Source organism: Strigops habroptila, chromosome Z, assembly GCF_004027225.2.
Source record: "Strigops habroptila isolate Jane chromosome Z, bStrHab1.2.pri, whole genome shotgun sequence".
Taxonomy (NCBI): Eukaryota; Metazoa; Chordata; class Aves; order Psittaciformes; family Psittacidae; genus Strigops; species Strigops habroptila.
In genome coordinates this window covers 24,861,460-24,882,233 of record NC_044302.2, presented here as the reverse complement: position 1 = coordinate 24,882,233, position 20,774 = coordinate 24,861,460, and the positions used below count along the sequence as shown (strand labels likewise).

The 20,774-nt window shown below is 36.9% G+C and overlaps 1 long non-coding RNA gene across 5 annotated transcripts in view; it reads right to left on the bottom strand.

The window, feature by feature from the left end:
• Nucleotides 1-305: 305 nt before the first annotated feature.
• The window catches only part of LOC115619412, a 35,017-nt gene continuing 14,548 nt past the window's right edge, over nucleotides 306-20,774 (bottom strand). For 3 of the 5 annotated variants that reach the window (XR_003995004.1, XR_003995005.1, XR_003995008.1), the window contains 4 exons: nucleotides 8,886-9,066; nucleotides 7,351-7,429; nucleotides 5,662-5,785; nucleotides 306-3,108 (listed from right to left, as the gene is read on the bottom strand). This is a non-coding gene — a long non-coding RNA (uncharacterized LOC115619412). Of the gene's footprint in view, nucleotides 3,223-5,661; nucleotides 5,786-7,350; nucleotides 7,430-8,885; nucleotides 9,067-20,774 lie in introns of all 5 variants that reach the window. The other 2 variants (XR_003995007.1, XR_003995006.1) reach the window with 2 other exon arrangements.

Below are 20,774 nucleotides of genomic sequence, written 5' to 3'. Positions count from 1 at the left end.
AATCTGCACATGGTAGCTTAAAACCACCTTAGACAGGGCCCGTACCTGTTCCCACTTCTAGACTGGGTGAAAAGCATGAGGATGGAGGTCACATAAACTCACTGTTTGTTGCAGTTCAGAGCCATTTGCATAATCCAAGCTTTCATTTTAAACAAATTAAGTGCCTGGCGCTTTACGGTTGTGAAGAAACCTCCCCGAGGTGTGAGTGAAGTATGGAGCCACTGAAAGCAAAGTCCACTGCAGGTTGAGTGGGAAATGGCAGTGCAGAGGAATGAAGGCTTCATAATGTAAACAGAAGTGCAAGAGACAGGAAATTTTTCACATTTTATTAAATCAGACTTTTATAGTAGTTGTTGAAAGCAAAAAACACTGAATTATATTTAGATAATAGTTCCATAAATAATGTGTGTTTTCACAGCAGTCACAAAGTCTGGAATTTGTGTGCTAATTACAGACCCCAAATCATCTCTGCACAGATTTGCAATTAAAACTGAAATATTTTCATATACAATGTGAGCCCTGTATTCATAGCAGCAGCTAAGAGACATGCTGGTTACAGTTTGCTCAGTAAATCTGAATGTTTTATGTTTGAACTCAATTGTTTCACAATTGTTGTCTTTACATTAGATCTTTTAAAAGCTGAAAGAGTTTAAAGCCAAGTGCCACATTGTGGGTTTCTTTTTCTTTTTGTTTTTTTAAGTATTCTCTATATAGTAATGTATATACTGCAACAATCTAAGGGAACAAACGATTATTGAAAGACATAGAGAAAACAAAATTCCTGTGTATGGTTATATTCTTAATAAATATTGTAAAAACACATACTTTTAAAACCCTGCAGTGACAGCAAAGTGCAGGAAGAATGCAAAATTAGGAAGAACGTTGAATAATTCAGTAGCTTGTTATGTGATTAGATCTGATTGGCCCACACTAAGATGCTGCCTATGAAAATGATTTCCCAAGGTAGCATTGGTCTAGAGGTGGGGGGTTTATGATGTCCATAAAATGGGAGAACAAGGCTTACTGGAACTAATAATGCCATGGCTGCACAGAATGATTGATGAGCTTTAAAAAGCCCCGGATTGGTTTCATCTTTCTTCAGATTTTATCACTCACTCTTTCTTAGTCACATGCAATCACTAAGGCCAAGAGAGGTAACAAGTGTTTGATGTATGATACTTGAGCCACTTTTGTCAGAACTGCATTTATTTTAAACTGCTCTTGTATTTGATACTCCCAACATGTAGATGTTCTTTATTTTTTCTGCAGCTGATGAGAACAGACACTCCTGGGGTTGGGTCAAGAGGTAAGCCAAGCTCGTGTTAGAGCAACAGTGCCAAAATCACAATAAAAATTAAACAGATCTTCCTTCTCGCACTGGGATCATTTCCATTACTGATTAAATGGATAAAGAGTCTTGCAGGCCTGACATCTTCTTGGAAGAATCTCATATCCTTTATTATTTGCACACCTTTCAGAATACTACTTACGCTTCTTGGAATACATTATCCATTTCAATTCCCTCTATCCTTCACTCTCTGCAGAGAGCCACAAAAGCTCCTTTTATGCCAGAAGAAATTTCAGATGAATCAGGAAAAAAGTACTTAATTGAACCATTTGGGGAAAAAAAGGGTCATTTCTACTTGTTTTTGAAAGCTTATGCATCTCAAATATGACAAATCAAGCCAGATATCTTAATCATTTGTTGGAAACATCCTTGTCAGAAACTTATTCATAAAGATTGCAGATGTGTGAGCTGAAAAGTGTTTGGCAGGGTCCCAGAAGAAAAAAAAAGAGTATTAACTGGTTGATTAAATAGAAATGTATTGGAGTCCCACTCATTTGGAGAACTTTCCATTATCCCATTTGTTCTAGTTGGAAGAATAATAGATAAATCAGCAGGATGTCAGGTTTCTGATGTCCGTCACTGCTACACATAGATATGTTTATTTGTATAGGTATGATTACAAGACCGTATGCATACCTGCACCACACCTGTATGCTTGTGCATGGCTATGCATATGGACACGCAGGTCCTCTCACCTGTGATGACTTTGTCTCCTGTAGAGTTAAATGGTTTTCTGTTTCAGCAATTTAAACACCATTTAAACACTGTTTAACAAAATCAAGAGCAGTTCTTGGCAATTAATTTCTGCAGTCAATAGTATTCTCAAACCGGGCAACTCCCCTTGGAGTGGGGAACCATAACAGCAAAGTCTGTGCAAGTGAAAGAGCAAGACAATTCATTAGGCAACTCTGCAGCAGCTAAAAGTGGCGGGGGATGTCAGCCCATGCTCCTGTGCTTCAATACTAATGAGAGTCATTGCATATTCATAATCCTAAATACAGTCAGCTTCTGATAAAACTTTTGTCATCGAAGCTTCACAGCAAGAGCAAAGCATTGCACTCCTCATGTCCTGACACTTCCACCAAGCCAACACAAGAGCAGGTTTGATTATTTTGCAACTCAGCCTGACAGGGAACTAAGAGATACTGCCCCAAGGGTCCCGAAACTAAACTTAGTTTGCTTACAAATCTCCAAGTAATCAAAGAAACGAAAGAGAGGGAGGAAAATGGGAGGAAAAAGGTTTTGTCTTGTTAGTGAGTTTTGGGCTTGGGCTTTTTTGTTATTTTTTAAAGATAAAGGAGGCTCTAAAGATGTAGCTTTTGTTATTGAGTGTTGAGAGTAATTATCTGTTAGGCATTTAGTACAGTTCATATCAATTTTTATCACGGAGGAAGAAGAACGGCAGGTGCTAGCAAACTTGTTCCCATGTTGTAGGAACACTGCTGCATGTCTTAATAGATACAAATCTCTAAAACAGTATGAAGTTTCACGTCAATATGAATAGCAAAGATTAGTGAACTCAACCTGTCAGACATTAAAATCAGCTCTGCAAGTGTTGTGCTACCCAGAATTCACTTCTTGCAGGTTCCTTTTCATTTCTGTTGTCAGCTCCTTCTTCTTCTCACTGTTGTTGCTATTTTTATTATTAGTTTTGAGAAAGTACCCATCTCCTTCACTGGCAGTAAAAATCCTGAATATGCACAGCTCTGCTGGCCTTTGACCCTGAAATACCTGTCTGCTGGAGCAGCTGTTAGCATCCCCTGGAGTCAAAGAAGAGAAACGTGTGTTTCAGCACCCACTTTGAAAAAGCCTTGAGCATTTTCTCACTCATAAGGATGTCTTCAGCTGGAATGCCAGCACATTTCCACATCTTTCTGACAGGCAAGCAGATTATAAAATATACATAAAATTAAATAAAACAGGACATTAACACAAAGGTTTCAAAATATGATTACAGTGCAGGGTTGGATTTTTTTTTTTCTCCCCAGCAATTATAAAATCATGCATTTGGGGAAAAAAAGAACTTCACAGCTCAAGAGAAATCATGAAGGATTAAGGATGGGGAGGTTTCTCTAAATTATTAAATATCTCAGTCATATGCATACAGGCTTTGAAAATAGAGAAATCTTGTAGTTATGATTGATTGAGGTAACTGACTATCCACAGATATTTTAAGTGTTGAGACATTAAATTGTCAGCCATATCAGTTTGATTGCAGTAAAACATGAAAACATTGACTTTTGTCTAGTTAGAGAAATTTATTTTTCCCAGAATGACAATCCTTTATGTAGAAACCAGGCAGCTTGCCAGCTCTCCATGTCATACATTGAAGTTTGCAAATGCAACCCACATTTTCAGATGTTTTTCAAGGTTCAATGAATGGTGTATAGGTCTTTGGCAAATAGTCTTGTAATAAACAGATTTCCATATACTGCTTCAATCTTCCTTAACCCTGGTGTAGGCTAGCATTTATTCATTACGAATAAATGAATGGCATAGACAGTGGTTTGCATTCAAGGTGTATACATATTCAGAGCTCTTCACTTATGTAAAACATTTCTCTAAAAGAAACAGTAACCCTCCTTGGACTGAAGCTATAGGAACAAGTTTGATTAATATGTTTTACAAGCCTGAAGTAAATGCTCATCATAACTGTCAGCAAGCTGACAGCTTTCAAAAAAGAGCTTTTGTTCCTGGGATGAGTAATTTGTGTGATCTTCTTTAAGATACCACACTCAAAACCTTAGAGGGAGAAGGTGTTACATTCAAGTGAATTCTACTCTAAATGTGATTGCTGTTAAGTCTGCTTTGTATTCTGGATCCTTGATATACACATAGTTTTTGACAGGATAGAGACTTTTTCTTTATTTGTTGTTCTTTCTTGTCAGAACACCTGTGCTTTCTCATTAGGCAGAGGTATACTCAATGAGTTTTGTACCTACAGGCGCAGGAGATCCACCGTTACCTAGTGCCCTGCGTCACTTTCATGCCTGATTGTGATTTAACGGGTAAAGCCTGGGCATAGAGAATTACAGGATACCTTAATAATTGCATTGAGTTGACTGGAAGTGTAAGGAACTGAAAAGCTGACTGAAAGTTGGAGGACGACAGAGGAGTGATTGAGTTGTACCTTGAGATACAAAGCGACCAACTATTCCCTCCTTACTGGGGTGTTAATCGTTTTCTCCTAACTGGAATACCAACACCTCTGCCACAAAGAATTAGGCAGTGGCACGTTGTGTCTCCAGTATTAATAAGCAAGTAGCTCAAGAACATGTCAGCTGCTGAAAAATAAAACTGAGGTCACCCATTAGTGTGGGAAAATATTTCCTTCCTGACCTCTTCAGGCAAGAAGGTTACTGTATAGCATGAAGCATTAGGTTCTATTACTTTTAGATAGCCAAACTTTGCCCTCAGTTTTACAATTTCGAAGCCGGGAAGGAGCATTCCGCTTAAATAGTCATATATTTATTTGTTTCTATGTGTAGCTACAGTGAATAATAACAATCAACTAATCCATCCCTTCTAAAAAATCCAGTCAAAATATTTGACTGAATGGCACTGGATTCCAGTTTGAACTCAAGCTAGGTAGAGGAATTAATCTTGATTTCTGTCCATCCATGCGCCCTTTCATTTTTGGTCTGTAGGTCTGCATACAGCAGAGGAGATGTCCTTTGTCATTCTTCACTCAACTGGCATTCTCTTTTACAGACTTTGAGTGAATTCAAGGCAAGTCAGTTTCAGACTGAGGTCTAACTGCTTGCTCTGCAATCTGACACATTAAGCAAAACCTATGTCCAAGGTGTGTCACCCAAAGACAAAAGTGTCCTTCCCAAAGTGGGGTGAATGAACTTGAATGTGGTACTATACCCAACAAGATGTGGTTAGTATGACAATATGTCACTGATGTCTGAATTATTTACTGGGTTAGACCACCAAAAAACCTTATTTAATTGCAATTGAGTTATTGCTGTTCTTTTAAATATGGGATTGCCTGAACACACGCTAGGTCACTCCTCCTCACAAGAAGGTCTTGCATGGGTGTCCACTGGTACTATTAATATCCTTGTAGGCTCAGTAGTCTTCTCCACACAACACATCAGGAGAGTCAAGATCAGTTTCAGGAGCAGACACAGCTCCAGCTTGGGCATGGACAGACAGACAACAGAAAGGTTGCTGTGGAGTGTGGGACCCTGCAAGGAGCTGGCAGAGACAGTCAGAGCTCAACAGCCATCTTGGTTGCCCCAATAGTTTTCCACTGGCCAAATTAGTTTTACAGCCCCTCAAAGCAACTTACAATAGTTAGCTCTTACCTTCTATTTCCCAGTCAGCTGTGTGGACATGTCCAGAGTAACACAGTAGAGGTGATTATCAATCCGAACTATCTGCTAGGAATATTTTAATTCAGCTTCGTGCTGGGGGAAGGCAATTCATGCACTACAAATAATAAAATAACACCTGCGTTAATCCAAGGTAGGAGTCCACTCCTTCCTACGTAGCAATTTATTTTCTTAAACATTCTCCTAGATTATCCATATCTAAGACTTTGGAAAGTCAGGGTTTGGGGGCTTTTTTATTCCTTGCTCACTTTTACCTGTTTTGCTCTAATTCAGCTCCTTTTTGCAGAAAAGGGGTTGGTTGAGCCAATTCAGGCTATTTTCCTCTGAGTCCTGCATTGTCATATTCTTTGGAAAAAATCAACATTTTTTCCAGCACCAAAATGAATCTGGATTTTCACACCATTTTTTAAAAGAAACCCAAACCCATGAAGTTAACAGTATTAGCGCCTTTCAGTCAGTAAGAAAAGGGATGGGTTGTTATATGTTATTATTACTATCTTAAAAGGACAATGTGTATTCCCATCTATACATACTGTACTTAATAATTTTCTAGCTTGAGAATTCTGGAGGGAGATCATTCAGTCCTACTAATTTGCTATTACTGAATCCCTCAAATTGCTCCATCATTTTCATGCCATACGTCAGTCTGTTAAGGCCACATTTTTATTTCTTGTGAAGAATGACCTTGAAATAGAATTCAGAAACAAAAATATGTTAAAAGAATAGAGAAACTGATTCACTAGAAAAAGGTTAAGTTCTGAGCATTGGATGTGTTCACAATGAGCAGATCTAATATAAATCTAGAAATATTTGATGGCTTTTAACAGTATCATGAAGAAAAAGTAAAAAAAATTACTGTTTTGTCATTAAAATATTTATCCTGATGTATGAGCTCAGTATTTCAGACACGGCAACTTGTGTTAATTTTAAATCTTTAATCACAACCACTGTAAGATAGCCAACTCAGATAATGGGGTGAAAATATGAAAAAGAAAATAGAGTGATATATCTGTAAATTTTATTTGAAATCATAATCCACTTTATTATGCTGCAGCATCCTAGATTAATTTGAGAATCCGTAAATCCAGCTGGATAAAACTCCAGTGAAATGTATGGACAGAAACAGCCCTCCATTGACATGGAAATTAAGGAAGTGGAGAAAGGAAGAAACGAAGGAACAAGGAAATTCAACATCCAGCCTGGCTGTCCCCTCTCTTTAGCACGCGATACTGACTACACATGTACCACTCACACTAGTAATTAATTTAATAATAAGATATCTCTTCTAGAGATCTCTGTCTATATTTATTTCTCATAGCTTCTTTGATCTTTTATTCTGAACTGCTCCTGGCCTGTCAGTGTGTTCTCTAATCTATTTATGTTACCTGGTAGAGTTTCAACTCCAAAATGTCTTTGAGTTCTTGAGGTCCTGCCTTAACTTTACACTCTCCTAAACTCAAATTAAAACAAGTGAATCTGAAGTAGGATTGTTTCCAAATGTTTTGGGGCAAAAATGAAGGCATAGGGGTTATAACCAGCTTTTGTGCTGCGTCACCAGAAAGTTTGGTCTCTTTTAGTTAAAGTGAATGGATGGCTTTGGTCATTGCTTCAGAAGGATATATTTGAGTTTGCAACATCCTTTTATCCATCTGGTTTTCCTACCTCGTGCCTCAGAAGGAGGAAGCTGCCTGTTGTCTGCCCACTTTGTTCTTGCACTTTCGAAGGCCACCATCCTGGTCACCTAAAGAAGAAGCAGAAAGTTTATTTGGCCCTCACATTGTATTTCGTGTGTCATTCTATCCAGCCATTGTCTGGCCCTGTGTTATCTCATGACAATAGGACAAACTGATGGTTTCTTGTAGAAGAAGCTGTATGTTCAACAAAGATGAAAAAAAGCACTATGGACATTTCCAGCAGTGGGAGTGGTTCTCTGATTCCCATTGTTTAACAATTCTTTTTCTTTTCTTTGTAAATGCAAACCAGCATCATTATATTTGAAAGGTGCAAATATTTTTTTTTTAATTTTGAACATAAATCAGAATTAAATAGTCTATGAATTTAATCATTTTTCTTTCCCCAAATCTTCAGCAAGAAATTGTGCTAACATTGAAACAAGTATTAAATTCCAGTACTTTCTTACATACAATAATTTCAATTATTTTTCTACCCTAAATATCATCAACATTTTCATGATATTGTTTAAAAAAATAAAGCATCCAATTCATCAGATAGGATATATCTTCCAGGTTTTATAGCACAAAGAGGAATTTGGAGAAAGCCAAGCTGGTATTGGAGTTTTAATTCCTGCAGGTATAAAGCAGAGGAAGAACAATTGCTCTCTGCCATAAACTTTTCTGAATTAGCACTTTGACATTCTGGTGCATTCTTTTATGGTTTTTGCTATTATTATCATACTAATCTGGCATATTAAATAAATGCACATTAAAAAAAAAAAAACTAAAAATGGTTCATTTTCTCTTTTTTTTTTTTTGCCTCTTCTTTTTTCTTTTTTTTTTTTTTTTGCCTCCTTTTCCAGGCTTCATAACCTGCTCCAGAAAATCACACAAGGAAAATCTTTCCCCAGCACCAGACCTTAGCCTCTCCTTTCCTTTGTCTCTAATGTAACCTTTTCTGAAACAGCCCCACTACCAATTGATTCGTATTTTCTTTGCTACCACTTTGTACCTGTAACCAGTACAGTGGCATAACAAAGGGAGTACACAGACATGCAATCCAGTTATTGATTGGCACAGGAAATTAGCCATTTGCTAATAGATGGGTTGTTCATATGGCACTTCAAATTTGGTTTGTATTTTTTAAAGTAAACATTGTTCATGTAATTTATTACATGTGTCCACATGTGTGAAATATATGAAGGTTATTTATGGTCTGTGTCAAAAGGTTATGAACAAATTGAATTTATGGAGAGGGATCACTATTCCCTTGTGGTCATGTCAGTAGTTGTTTTTTCACGTTTATAAAAAAATTAGATACAAGTCAGCCTGTTTGGTGCTCACCAAAACCAATGGCTCTTAAGCTGCTGGCAGTGGCTCTTTAAACTAGGCAGGGTTATCTGTCAGTAAAACAGACTAGGAGATGTTGTAACATCAATTATTAATGGGAAGTAATTTCCCCCTGTGGACCACAAGTTGCCACACCATGCATGAGCAGTATTTCCGCTTAGAGGAGACAATCACCTGGAAATCTGTCTCCTTATCTTCTCATTCTGCAAGGAGTTCTCTGTCACTGGATGCAGTGTCCTATGATAAACACTCTGATGCTCGTATTTTGTAAGAAAGAGAGAAGTATTTGGTTCAATGGGCATTTTTCTCCTTCTGGGACAATCGCTGGGACATATCCTTGAGCCAGGTGGAAGAGCTGCTGGGTAATACACAAAGTCACTTGTTGGCACAATATGACATCGATGCCTGTGATGAATAGAATCATCAGTCTAGGTCAGAGAAGTAATAATATTTTTCCCAAATCATTTTCTCTCCAATCCTTTGGTATGCCAGGAAAATGACAGAACCTCAGCAGACTACCAACCACCATTTTAATAACTGTGATACTCACCAATGAGAGGAAATACAAATGTTACCAATAATTGTACTAAATGTCTGTAAAGATAATCTTTATCAAAACCTTTCCTTTTTAATTTCTGGCCCATTCCAATAACTTTTTCTTTGTATTTACATAAAATCAGATTCTGCTACCCCTTGTAACAGGTGAAATGTCTTAATATGGTTTTCACATTAAAAGTACCTGCATGTTTTCTCTGTATTTTTCTCACTAAACATTAACAAGTCTTCTCTAGGACATGCTAGAAGCTTCTTGGGTTTTTACTGCAGATTTCAGTTATTTAATATATTAAAACATAGAGGAAATATATCTATTTGAAAAAATATTTTTTAATAATGATATATTTAAGATTTTAACATTATTTTAACATTTGTGTCTAAAAATTTGGATGTTTTACAATACATTGATATATTTATTTTTACAAAAATTTTGAAGTTAGAATGATTCTTTTTGTTTTATAACCAAGACACATGCTTTTAAATGGCTTGTAACTTCATCTATTGCATGGCAATTACAGATGATGTAACAGCTTAGAGTATTTGCATAAGCTGGTCAGACACGGTAAACAATCAGCAAAAAACTTTAATAACATCAGATTAAATCTTGAAGTTGTTAATTCATTTTTAGTCAGTACTTATGTGTATAAACATTTGGGGGAGTGGCTGCAAAGAGTAGGCCATGGCTTTAAGATTTCACCCAGTGCTAATAGATTTAGTCTGAGGTTTCTTCTTTGCTGTTAGACATTAAACCATCCCATCATCAATTAATTTGAATATTTGCTTCAATACAATTCTTTTATGACTGAAGTTTGAAGATATTTCCTCGAACTAGGGATATTCTAGTGGTTTAATCTCATAATAAGTATTAAACATAACTTGACAATATAGATTATGGGACTGAATGGTTTTAATAAATTCCATTTGCTGAAAATTTATAATTACTTCTTTTTTAATCAATCAGAACTTGAGTTCATGAAGGGGGAAAATTATCTTTCTACATATAGCCAAACCCTAATTTCTCCAATTCAGAGAAAATTCCTATTCAATGTAGTCTTGCCTGAGTAATGAATGAATAGGGATTTGACTGTGGTAAAGATAGCACCCAGAAAAATTAGGTGTTTTCCTGCTGTTGCTATCAAGACAGTTACTATTCAACATTGTACTTCAGACTAAGTTGGCTTTGCCAGAGAATGTTAATGTTTATCAGTACCCAACTTGTCCTGTTTGTAAAGAATGGGGCAAAAACAATTCTTGGCTACTAGAAGTCACCTTCTTTTTTATTTTTCAATTATTTTCCAAATATTATGACATCATGCTGTTTGTATCTCTGCTAGCAGATGCATTAATGGTTAAATTAGGAAAAATAGGATTTTTTTTACTCTGAAATTTATGAGATAAATTATTATTCAAGAGGTGCTCAAGAGCAGACACCTGCCATTGAAGAGTCTCTGAGATGAGAGGTGTGGGTTGATAACAGACCAAGAGTTGCTAACCAGAAGGCCTCAAGGATAAATGTCCTAACAGAAGTCCTAAATTTATTTGAGGACCAACATCTATCACCATCCAGTACAGTTATCCCAGAGCTTTACATGGAGGAATTTTGTCACAGAAAATCAATAGTGATTTACATTATGAATAAGAGTTTGGTTATGCTTAAAAAGTTGTTTCCTCATCTTTTTTGATAGGGGATTTTTTGGCCTATGAGGAGACAAAGTCCATACTCGGTTATTTAACTCCGATTACTTGAACAAGTAAGTCTTCAGACTGCAGGTGGATTGCAAAGGGGTTTTGACAGTGCATTCAACATACCGAGAAAACTCATTTTTCCTGTTCATATTTTTCATTCTAAGTCAGTCTCAAGCCAAAGTTTGTGGTGACTGTCACAAAAATGCAGGGAATAAGCTGTGAGAGATCCTTCAGTAATCAAACAATATGAAGCATTTTATTAAAATGCATTGTATACTGAGTCCAGTTCCCTATTGCTCCTCCCATTACACAGCCTCTGCAATATGGGTTTGAAATTACCAAAGCTGAGCTTGATAATTTCGATGTCAACACGGTTATAATGAGTAACGGTTATGTCAACATGGGCAGCTTATCCCACGCTCCGAGGCTAAACTGCTTGCAGCCCCACCCAGGTGTCTATTGCACGCTTAAAAATGTGAAACTGATGTTTGAGCTCTGAGCCTGCTGGAAGAGTTTGGCCCATCCTCAAGATCTGAGCCCTTGTACTCTGCATGGTATCCCTTCGCTGCCTAAAATTGCCAGGACTCATGTCCAACTAAAGCAAGTAAATTGCCATTGCTGGGAGATGGTGTATTGCCATTCCTTCTGGACAAAGAGGTGAATTGTTTGCAAACAAACAGCCCTCCCATGGTACCAAAGATCCTGGCACAGGCAGAGCATTAAACTGCTCACATACTACATCTCTCCTGCCTCTTCTTCCCCAGCAAACTAAACTGCTTTTGAATAGCACAGTTTTCACAAAAATTAAGTTCATGTTCTATAGCACTACTTCAGACTATTATTTTTTTCCTAAAAGCTTGTAATTTTAAAATACCTTATATATATATGTAGAAGAGATCATATGCATATATAATCTCTTTGACTTACAAAGTAAGAAATTGTATATATACATACATGTGTGTGTGTCTGTGTATGACTTCTCCTAATTAAAAAGACTATAAGAAAGTCTTATCAGCATTTTATTACAGAGATAGAAGTGGGAGAGAAAGTGACTTATTAACACCTGAGGTATCACATGCCATCTGGAGAGGCTCAATCCACACTAGAGATGTAAGGTTTGGACACAAATTTCTGGTGTGTGATCCTAGGCCTCAAGCTCAATCAGTCAGAGGCATGTTATGTACTTCTAGCCAGCATTTTACACCTATTTGGCATCAGTTTAAAGACCTACACAAGGTGCCGAACAGTAGGGAATTAGTTCCACCAAGCTTCATAAAAACCCAGGGAGGGGAAAAAGTCATAATTCATTTGTGGATCCCTGAGATAAGTAAGATTTTTAGAATTTAGAACAAACGAGCTCTAGTACAGCCAAGGGGCAAGTATACAGCACAAACAAAATGGAGACATATGGAGACATTTAGAAACAAGCTAAAATTTGTCTTACACAAACCCCCACACACACACTCCCCTGTTCTTCCTGCAGCTCGTGAGAAAAGGGTGGTTCTGGGTTTCCTCTCCAGATGGAGAGCTCAGCAGCATATTCCCATTCCAGCACTTCTTCCAAAACTGCCACGTTATCATGCTTTCTCTAACACCTGCCACAAAATATTTCACACTCATTCTGTCTCACTCGAGGTACAGGGGGGAAAGGACATTGGCACCATCAAAGGTTGTGCCCAGCAGTGCACCTGACACTTCCATAGCGAGCCATACCAACCCACCTTGTGTTACTTGCAGAAGGGTGTTTGTTCCATGGACGCCATTCAAGAAACAGCAGCAGCAGTACAGGTGCTGACACCTCAAATTCAGTGTATATAGGCAGACTCATGAGATTCCTCTGGCCAGCCTTTCTTTTAGGATTTTCTCTTTCATGGTACTTGATGATGTTTTGAAGATTGAGTGCTGATGTTGTTGCACACAAGTAGCCTGCGGCAATGGGTCAGGAGGAGGCTTTTCCAAACCTCACACAAGGAAATGCATTAAAAATGTAAACCATGGCTAGCTGTCACATATTCGTGTGTTCAGGCGGCTTATTGGAATGTAGCCTATTGTGACACTGCAAAATCTATTACATACATCTGTGCTTGTTTAATGTCATACAGCTTTCACTAAACATGCGTTGACTGAGGTTCTCCTGTCCTTCCAGATTCAGCTTGGTTCATGTGAACCATATATCTAGTCTAGATCCTTCCTTGTCCTATTCCTTGTAGCTCGGAAGAAACTGGAAGCTGTTTTACTCCACCTCAGCTTACAGGGTCTCCAAAGCTCCTGGCAGCAGTTATTCACACATGTTAGCAATGGGGAGTGTGTCCACCACAACCAAGGATCAATCCAAAGCTGAGGCCATGTTCTCAACTCAGGGGTTAAAAGACAATGAGGTAGACATGGAATATATTTTAGGACGCATGAGACAGGTGCTTTCATAAAATATACTGATTTGGGGAAATTAAACTCTGTTAGTATTCCAGTTTTCCTGGAAAATGGCTGTTTCCACATTAACTATTTCTAGATATTCAACAAACATCTATCCCACTGATAAGAAATGTGAGTATCATTACAATTTCTATCAGCTGTCACATGGAGCAATACAAAAATGTAAGTTGTACATGTTTTTTACATTGGATATTAGATTTTTTAGTACTTCTACCACCATTCAGAAATTATATTCATACTGTACAAAAAAATCAAACAATAATAATAGTGAGGGGGTGGGGAGACAAATCTGTTGGGTTGGTTTTTTTCTAACTTGCTGTTAACTTAATGATATGTGACACTGCTATCAACGCAGTGCAATAAAAATGAAATGGTACCCAATGTGCACAGACACTATGGAAATTTCAAATGACAACAGCAACAACAAAAATTATACTTTCCCTTTCCTTTCCTATGCCCTTTGCATTAATGTAAGAATATGTGACTTTGCTATCCATGCACTGCAATAAAAATGAAATTGGTGACCAATGCACCCAGACAGAGCCTTGAAATAAAACAAAATTAAAATTACACTCCTTTGCATCATGTAAAGGATACATGACACAAGACACAAATTTCAGTTCGTTGCCACATCACAAATAATATGCCAGCTGAGAACCTATATTTCTTTCTCATCATGAGGGAGGAAAAAATTTTCTTTGGAACATTTTTTTTAAATTTCTCTACATTTTATAAACACTAAAAAACATGTTTTAAAACAGTTTCTTATATTAGACTCCTTGTGTTTATGTATTTCCTAAATGAATGCTTTTTCGGTTACATGTTTGTGTCTAACATTACTCATATAAATAAAAATATGCAGTCATTTTATGGGAAAATAGGCAAACAGACATCTGCATGCAACATTTCCCTCATTAGATGTTATCATGTTAGCATATTTTTATAATTTTGCTGCAAAATACAATGTGCTGATTTGAAACCTTCTTAACTATAACTTACTGTGTATGTTAACAACCCAAATGCTTTAGTTATGTTTGGAGAATTGTTTAATAAAAAAGTAGTTAATACTGCTGTAACGCTAGGTGATGTGACCTTGGAGAAATATGCCCACAGCACTGTGGGAACAGGAGCAGCATCTCCATATTTGTAATCAGTGAACTGCTGATGGTCCACATGTCCCTTCTTCGAGATGACAGGGCAGCTGGCTAACTGTCCTTGTTTAGAGTTACTAAACCACATTACAAATAATCAGGCATGTATCAGGGGCCTTAGCATTATCTTTCCACTAAGTATTTTTCATAATTAACATGAATATGCATAGGTTTTACTGAAAATGACCAGTGGAATGTGGAGTTCTCCAAAGGACCATGGTTTTTGAGAAAATCTGGGCTATACTTCAAAACCACAACAGTTAATGAAAGGCATTGGTCTGGAGGACTAAAGTGAGGAACTCTCCCAGTTTAATGGGATGGGGCTCTGTCTTTGGTTTCTGCAAACTGTTGTAATGATTTAGCATGAACAGAACTACCATGGCTGAAAACCTTCTTGAATCAAGAAGAAAGGATGGAGAGCTCAGCCACTGGCAACACTGGTCCAACAAGAGGACAGCAGCACATGAGCCTACGAGGGGTTTCTGCTGGTTTTAATTACATTCAATTGCATCCAGCCAACAAAACAAAAATCAAGGAATCAGATGGGTTAATAATCTGGCCACAAAAATGCACAAATGCATGATCACTGTCACATCACACTACAGAAATACCAGACGAGCCAAGTTGCAGAGACCAGAAACTACCAAGGAAGTGATTTACACACTGGTGAGTCTGAACAAACTGTCTGTTCTGTTCTGAATGTATTTAAAGGCTTTCTTCATCATGATTGTAAAAACGGAATGAATCCTCCAAACCATTAGTGCTTTCAGCTGGGCTTGAACAAACTGCTACACCCTCCATGCCCAGGCTTTAAAAGATGAATACATAATTGAGAAATTCTCTCTTCTAAAATATTTCTCAAATCCAACAACAAAAGAGTTTAATCAGAAAGTTACTCCCTTTTCAGGGATAGTTCTGCCATAGCTGTTTGGATAAAATGCCTGGAAATCAGAGCTACAGTCATTTAAATAATCTGTTAAAAAGCTATTACGTTTCCCTAATGCTAGTAATTTTTAAATGGCTCTTGGTTTGATTCATGAACAATACATGAACAGTACTTGATTCACATGGGCAATTTTTATTAAGCACTTATTCCAAAAAGAATGTCAGACTGGGTGAAATCCATTGTATATTGCTGCTTTTTCTTTTTTTTTTTTTACATAGCATGCAATAAGGTTCAACTTCTCATAGACCAAAGTCGGCAGAGAAGTTGAGCCTGCCCCTGGAGATCAAGGAGCCAATAGAGGCTGAAAGATATTATATAGATAGTTGTAAAGATCTTGCTGCTGTTCAAGCGCTTTTGAAGTTCCATAATGACTTTTTGCCATCAGAATCTGCCAGGTTTAATTGAAGTCAAATCTTGCTACTTAATAATGAGATTCGTAAGTGTGTAAATATTAGTGCTGCAGCTAAGAAATGAATCGCCTTAGTATTAATTTGAAAAAAAAATGCTTTGCATTGTTTTAAGGGCAGGGCACACAGTGGACTGCGCTGAGAGATGTGTTTGCAGCGAGGATAATGCAACTTCAGGAATCAGGAGCTTCTGCTTTTAATTCCATTCTAACTAACTCCATTTGGGGCTTGGGTAAGTTACTTTCCCTCCAAACAACTGCTTCTCTGTTGTCCCAGACATAAGGTATGGATTGGATGGATTATTACTCATCTGACTGTAATACTGCAATGACTAAAATTTCACCACAATCTGAAAATTTCCTATAGTTTAAACTGCTCAAATATTCCTACAGTTTGAAGTTCATCATAATGCATAATATGTGAGCATAAAGGCAGTTACCTGAGGTTTTATAATCCTGGTGGGGAATGTAACCATACTTCCTATGCACAGTCATTGTGGGGATGATTTTAAATAAAGAGTTATTGCTGACTTTTGAAACAAAAAATATATTGCCAGTTGAGCAATATGATCAGAATCCAAGACATTGTTTCTGCTGTATTATAAAAGAAGTTGGATTATGCAATTCAGTGCCAAAGTGAATTAGATCTGCTTAAAGTGTTCTAAATTATGGTAAGCATTTAAACTGATAAGCAGGGATTTCATATGGGCTACAACAGGATTAATGAATAAATATCAGGGTCTTACGTTACCTATTTACAATTACATTTAAAAGTAGAACTATGGCTCTTAGTTACAGTCGGGGTACACTTCATACTGGACAGTAGGCATTGAAGTGGTTTATCTACAGACCCTCTTGCTTGAGCTGAAGAATTTCTGGGACACCATTTTTCAATTTTGCTGAGCATTTAGTTACAGCTCATCCACTTTTCAAAGTTCTGTGGAAACCTTCACACACGTTTTAGTACGTGACACTCTTACAACTCTCCTACCCATCACATACCAACAAGTTGCACTGAGGGTGAAAAATGGTTTGGTTAACATCCTAGGCAAAGTGTTCTTCTAGGACACATTAAATTTTAATGCATTCCAGTTGCACTTCACTTTGGGAAATTATGCTTCTTTTACTGTTGAGTTACTCAGGCCCATAATCAAGTTTCTAATATGTTCAACAAAGCATCAGGATACATGAAATATCTTACCAGATAATCCTCTTTAGAATCCACATGTACTTATTGAGTATTCCTTTCACTAATCTCCATAATCCTCTGTTGATATAGGTCAGTAAAACAGTGGCTAAATCACATATGATAAACCTAAGTCTAGATTTTGCAATCATTCCTTTTACATTTGTTACTTCATTTTCCTCAGCTGTTCTTACATCCCAAAGGGATGTGACCAGCATTACAGATGTTGCACATGGCAGCTCCCAGAAACCGCGCGGAAGGTCTTTATACCAGTATGTCTACCAAGAGTTGAGATCCCTCAGCAATCTCTAGACATATTCAGAAAATGCCTCTGAAAGTCAGGACCAGGACTATATGCTGTTTGATAACTGAGGTGACATTAGCTTACTAGTGTTCACAGCCACTGGATTGGCAATCAGTGTTAAATCTTCACATGCAATGAAAGTTAACAACGCTGGTTTTATATTGTCCCAAAAAATAAATCATTGAGTCTGTTTTGTCCTTTTGATTACAGTTCATTTAAGGGAAGAATGTTATTGCATGCTTTGAAAATGTTTTATGTGTCTTTGGCTGATAGAATACACAAAACGTTTGAATAGGTCCATTTATTTGAGCAGACGTATTAAATAATACTTTAAATGTGAACATACGTGTCATAAATTTTGTAGTCTCTTTAAAGTAGGATAAATCTGTGTATTTAAAATAGTCTTTCTTCAAAGCCATCTTTTTTTTTTTTTTTTTCAAACAATCATAAAGGAAAAAGTGATTTGTGCTGCATGAACAATGCCAGCATCATCATTTTAATGTTATCCATATGGGCTTCTAATAATAGATAAGAGACTACATTTGTATTGTATGTCTTAGAGACATTTAAAATCTTGATAAGGAAAGGCTGATTTCATTGGCCCCACAGTTAAAGGAAAGCAGACCTTAATTAAAAGAATTCTGTTCTGAATTAACTAGTTTGACATGTGCTAATTGACAGTTCCTGTGAAATGGTTCTAATTAAAGTCAATATGTCTTTTTCAATTAAAAGGAAATTAAGAATATACTAATATACATTAACAACTTAATCTGCCTTCAATATCCCATACATCAGCTGCTTTTTTTCTAATGTTATTGGAGAACCATCTGACATGCATCTTCTACTGTTTGGTTATGGTATCTCATTATTACTCAACAAGAACACAAGCACTGGTGGATATCCCCCTAGAGCAAGACGAGAACTTGCCTATACTCCATTCATGCAATTCCTTATCTCTTGCTGGAGAAAAGGTAAACTCACCTTTCCACACATTAAAAAAATAGAAAAAGACATAAGACTATTCTCAGATTAAGAGATCTCCTTACTGATTGCATGATGGGGTGAGTATTGACAATTAGTCAATTCAAACCTTTAACAGAAGTCTTGGAGGTAATGGTACACTGCTGGGCTGTACTTGCATTATTTGGCCCAAGGAAAGGCAGGATTTTTTGACTTTTGAGAGACATCATTCATGATCTGTTTCAGAAGTGAATGCAGTGCAGAGCTCTCTGGTGGGAATGCTTTTAATTGCATATACAAGAAGAAAATAGAAAACGTCTTCTTGGTGGAGTGGTGCTGAAAACCACCCCATTGTTGTTGGTGGAAATATGACATGGCTGTTTATAGCCACAAAATTAAGTATTCAAATGTGCAGTTGACTTTTTGCTACCAATTCCAAGGCTCTACTGCTACTGACTTTACTAACTTAAAAAGCTCCATTAAAACATCAGGCCCCGTGCCAATAAGACCACTATCTTAAATGTATAGCAAATTGCAGAAGATTAACATCTGGTCATGTGAACTTTGCTATTGATTTTTCACAGTATTTATTTTCTTGTTTGGGAAATAATAATGAAAAACTCTAGCCGGTACATTTTGGGGACAGTAGAGTCACTGAAGGAACAAGTAATTGACTTAAAAGGTAATTAGGTAGCTGCTTTAAAAAAAACTCCTATATAGGGTGTTAGGAAGACAATCTCATTTCTATTATAAATTTTTTATTTTAGGGAATGCAACTTCATCTATGAATATTCATTCTACTGAATTCATCATAAAGAGAATACATTATCTAACCAGATTTTACCAAAGTTTGGCTTTGTTCCAGTGGACTATAACTTTTTTTTTCCAAGTGACTCTTCTAAATCATGACAAAAACATCTATTCTTTTCCAAGAAGCTGAAAAATCAGCAAATAATCATTTACTTTTACCTGTGACATTATGAGACAAATTAAGTGACAGAGAATAGACTTTCATAGCTCCAGAAACTGAACCAGAGGGTTATTGAGAGTGCAACTAAGCATCAAAATCCATAACAAAATGTTATGGAAGGCTTGGAATTTGTGGTAAGTTATTATTTTTTACTTTTGTTTGAAGTCGTTGACTTTCCTGCAATTTGTTGAAATTCAAATCCATTTTAAGAAGCAGCTAATATCCAAAATATTTCATACTATTGAAACAAAAATGACCACATTGCATATTATTGTCTTGTTCTGTTTAACAGAAAGAATACAGACAGATTTTCAGGACTGTGTCACCAGTTTTCATATAGGCAGCTGCTTAATTTTTGCAAAAGCAAATGTTGATGAAAGGTGTAAAACTTTGTCTCAAAGCATCTACATCACATCTCACAATGCCTCATCTCAAAGACAGAAACAACTTTCTTGATCAGCCCTCTTAAAACCACATAGACCACTTACACAAACTTTGGACCTAGCAAGATACTTAGGCTGAGCATCTTGATTTGCAGGTTAGAAAAAGATTTTTGGCTAGTCTTTATGCGACCAGGAGCTTCATAAAGTTTCTCACCCAGTTTCCCTCGCTTGTGCTGTGGGAGAGTCCCTGCAACTCTAAAGGAAGATTTTAAAGTGGAAAAAGAATTCAAAAAACCTTATATAAATTAAAGGAGCAGCTGAGAGACAGAACTTGAAAAATGGCTGTTTGGTTCTCCAAATGGAGTTAAATACCCAACTCCCCTCAAAGTCCTAGGCTATCTCAATATAAAAACTCTATTTGACCATACCAGGTCTTAAGCTAATCAGGTCTTAGAGACAACTATATCTTAAGGAAAATACTCATGCATTTACGACAGAAACTCAAATCGTATCTTTTTTCTATTGTTTTCTTTTTTTATTAACACAGAAATCTCCCACAGCAAACTGGACTGGACTTTTTGATGCCATATCTTTGTGTCCATTGTAATCTTTTAATATGTCATCATCTAAGTGGGGAACAGTATTTTCAGAGATCATTTATATGTGTCTAAGACTATATATCACTCACAGGCTCCACTCGTTTCTCAGCATCAGACTTCTAACCATTGCCACAGCACAGTGTTGGTACACATGCACCATTGAGGTAAGATGTTAAACACGTCTCTAAATTAGTAAATAAACAAATCTCTGGGAGACAGCAGAAATTCTGACTACTTGTATTCATTAAAATTCCATGGTACTTTGCACAAGAGGAATGCTAATCCCAGAGCCTAAAATGAGACCCAATCCCACAGGCGCTTAATGTGTTTAAACTAGAGTAAGTCTACTCGCAAAGTTAAGTTTGCGGACCTAGGTGACTGCAGCTCAGCAGTATTCTGCCTGTCCAAAATGGTTCTTGTTTTTCCACTGGCTGCATTGTTCTTTCTTCTTTCACCTCCTTTCCTTGTGGTTTTGCTGTAAAAT